This window comes from Limulus polyphemus, unplaced genomic scaffold (assembly GCF_000517525.1).
Source record: "Limulus polyphemus unplaced genomic scaffold, Limulus_polyphemus-2.1.2 Scaffold106, whole genome shotgun sequence".
NCBI classification, from domain to species: Eukaryota; Metazoa; Arthropoda; class Merostomata; order Xiphosura; family Limulidae; genus Limulus; species Limulus polyphemus.
The window spans coordinates 950,026-954,011 of NW_013665716.1; positions in this window are offsets into that span (position 1 = coordinate 950,026).

The following is a 3,986-nucleotide window of genomic DNA, read 5'->3' on the forward strand; positions in this document are numbered from 1 at the left end:
ACAAAGGTACAAGATATTTCCAGAAAGCAGGGGGCGTGACACTAGTCACGTGACCTCGCTGACGCAACAATAGTAACACAGTCGTCCACTCTTGTATGTAGATATATAAGGTAGTGTCACCGAAAAAAATTCATTAATTTACAAACACATCATCTTCAGATAATTCTTTTTGTTTTATCTGTAAGGAAATTATATCATCCAAGGTAGACAAAATGGATGAACATTAAACACAAATTGATAATTTTGAATGAAAGGTTCTTTTTCTTTGTGTGTAATTAAGCACAAAGTTACAAAATGGGCTATCTCTGCTCTGCCCCCACCACGGGTATTGAAACCCGGTTTCTAGCGTTGTAAATCCGCAGACATGCCAATGGGGGGGGGGATATTGAATGAAAGAATATTACTACAAACCTAGCAAATAAATTATGTGTTGTGAGTCTTACCTGAATTTAATATGGTGTACCTTAAGTCAATTCTGTTTATAACAAGAAATTTCTGACTGATCTAAATTAATGAAAGCTTGTTACAGTGCAAAAAGAATAAATTCATATGTGGAAGATACATTTGCAGTTTTATATGCTTAACAGTTTTATTGTACTTTCCCTCCACACATACAGTATTACGGCTGAGTATGAAATATACTAAACTTTATTCTAAAGAACAGTGTGTCTTACATAACTAGCACTCATGCCTTCTCTACGTTCTTTGTGGCTTTCCATCTTTCCAAATTGTCTGTTTTAACAATGCTTGTTCCTTAACTTTATTAGATACTCAGAAATCTGGTTTTAATACTTTCCTCACTTGTCTAGCAGCAATAGATGAAAAGTGTAAGTACCTGTAAAAGAAAAAAACAAACATTCATATTAAAAGCAAATTGATTAAAGAATGCAGTTCAAAACTTAAAATTTATTTTGAAAAGTCATGTAACAAAAGTTAAGAATATTTATAGCAGGTTTTCTTAATTTATTGTAAGTTTCTATATGATTTAACTATTGTACAACAGGCTCAACATAACATTAAAATTTAACAAGGGACCTTTTGATCCATCTAGGCCATCCTATTGACTAAATTAGACTAAACACCAGGAAAAAACTCAAAGCCAGCCCTTATCATTCAAATATTTATCAAGCTTTCCCTTCAACTCCTCTTATATTAACTGCATATATCACATTTGAAGGCAACATGATCCAAAAACTAATCAACCACTCTGTTTGAAAAATAAAGCTGCCTTAGCTGAAGATGACTCCAACCCTGCCAAAATATATAGTTGTGTACTCTAGTTTTGCCATTCTCATAATTAGATATGAAAAAAGACGATGCGTTGACACTATGATTTCCGTTAACAATCAAATCACCTCTACCTCTTCTGTTTTTCAAGAGGAAAGAAGCTCAGAGATTTTAATCTATCCTTGTATGACAACCTTTCCATCCGAGGTATCATCCTAGCATCTCCCCTCTGAACTCTTTTCAACAATTCAATGTCCTTTCTAAGGTTAGAAACTCAAGACGGAACACAGTACTTTAAATGTGGCCTAACCAATGATATTATAATCCCTTTAGACTTGTATTCATTATATATGTAGATACAACCTAAAGTACTATCTGTCCTGACAATAGCAACAACACATTGCTGGGATGAATTAAGAGACTGATGAACCAGAACACTGAGATCTTTTACTTCCATAACACTGTTAATGGCATTCCCATCAAAATTATGCTCACAATTCAAAGTGTGCTATCCCATATGCATTATCTTGCCTTTATTATAATTAAGAATTATCTGCCATTTATTTACCCAATTCACCAAATAATCCAAATCCTTTTGCAAAGCAGTAGCATCCTCTTCACAGTCAGCAATACCCAAAACTCCAGGGAATATTATTGTTATAATCTACCGTTGTTCTAATTATTTCTAGAGCTAACGTGAGCTTAATATCGTATTATATCATAAAACAAACGCAACTCCCTCTGGATAACAAACAAATTACAACATAAAAAATATAGGTTCCTGGACTGAGAAGTCCTTTGAACAATCCTTATTCAAAAAATATCTACATTAAACTGTCTATTCACCAAGTCTTTTTGGTGGTTTTCTTTTCTAAGGCTCGTGGTATGCATAAAGAATGGCATCTTGTCCCTTTTTGTTACTGACGATTCTGTCACTGGAGGAGTTATCTCTCCACAATTTGTCTTGTGAATCCACTGGTGGATACAACCTTGATTATCCTCTTGAAAGTAGTCCAGCCACGAGTGCTGAGCTCCTTAGTAGGTTAATTGTCTGCTTACACGTTTTTCTAAGTTACCCAGTTGGTCGTCCACTCACTGGCGTACTCTCAAAGATAATCATGGTAGATGACCTTTGGCTTAGATTGTCTATCTCTGAACACCTACTTAATCTTGGAATTTGCATTCTACTGCAATTAAAACTACTTATGCATGCCATGTCACCTCGGTGTAATCCAGTTTTATCAGCATTAACATTATAACTCCCTTTCTCTTCATCACAAGCTGGGTTAAATCTTTCTTGTGTGAGGTCATGTTCATCTTTGTTTGTCACATTTATGAATCTTTCAACCACCAGTTCCTCAAGATATGTCAAAATGTTTTGTTCCACTACCCCACTTACTAGATGAAAAATTGTTACTAATAATTCCTGGGCTGATAATTTTACTTCTTTTTGGTCCAATGACCATCGTTTCTATTTCTACTGGAAGTTTAACTTCTGCCATGTAGTACATTAGGATTTCTTGATAATTGACTGTGAAGCTATATGAAGCTAGATTAACTTCACATTCATGTCTCTGCATGAAGTCAATTCCCAAGATGCGCCCTTCTTCAATGCGAACTATCCCATACATTATGAGCTATAAAGAAGCTTCCTTTAGTATAAGTAACCTTCAACTTCAATATTGCGGGGAATTTTATGTCTACCTGCTTTTCACATCAATCGGTTTTCTTTCTTCATCTTGGAGATAGTTTCTTACCTTTCATTATCAAATCAGGTCGAATAATTGTAACTGTGGAATCAGTGTCAATAAGCACGCTGTAGGGTTTGCCATCAATAATCTCATGGATGATTTTCCTCCACCAATGGATTTATTATTTATTTTGAGTATTTTCACCTGTTTAGTACTTGCAGTCTTTGCTGTAATAGCCATATTTCCTATGATTATCACAGTTATCTCTATGTATTATTCTCTTCGAGGAGTTCTTATTTCACACAGGCATTTGCATGCAGTTCATGGCAATTTGTCCTTTCAAGTTACACTTGAAGCACCTATTATTTTTAGTTTATTTCATTTGTTCTATTTAACTATTTATCTTGTTAATTCTTTCAGTTCTTCTAGGCTATCTTTAAGCGGAATTGATGTTTCAAAAATATTGGACCTAATATTCTTGCAGCTATCACCAAACAAGTTGAAAAAACTAACAATATATCACGCACATCTGCCTTGAAACAAATACCTAAAACCAATTCTTCTCGTGTTCCACTAATTATTACCTATCACCCAAAACTAAAAATCTACCCCGGATACTAAAGAAACTCCTACCTCCTTCAACTTAATGATAGATTATAATCTATAATCTAGTTTTACAGAAGTTCCTGTCGTTTCTTTCAGAAAAAATAAAACTTTGCATTCACACTAAAGTAAACTTTAAGCCGACATCAGGTAGAAGTCAACCTTGCAATAGCAAGCGATGTCAAACCTGTAAGTTCATGCAGGAAACGGACAAATTTTCCGATAAAGACAATCAAAAGCAGTTCAAAATCACTAATTCCATAACCTGCTCTACAAAAAATTTTATTTACTTAATCCAATGTCGAAAATGCAATTTCCAATATGTAGGTCAAACCAAAACAACTATACGGTAACGTTTTAATTACCATAAATTAACAATAAAAACAAACAAAGAAGTTACTGTTGCAAAACACTTTAACATGCCTGGACAATCTCTTGAAGACATTAAACTTATGGCTATAGAGA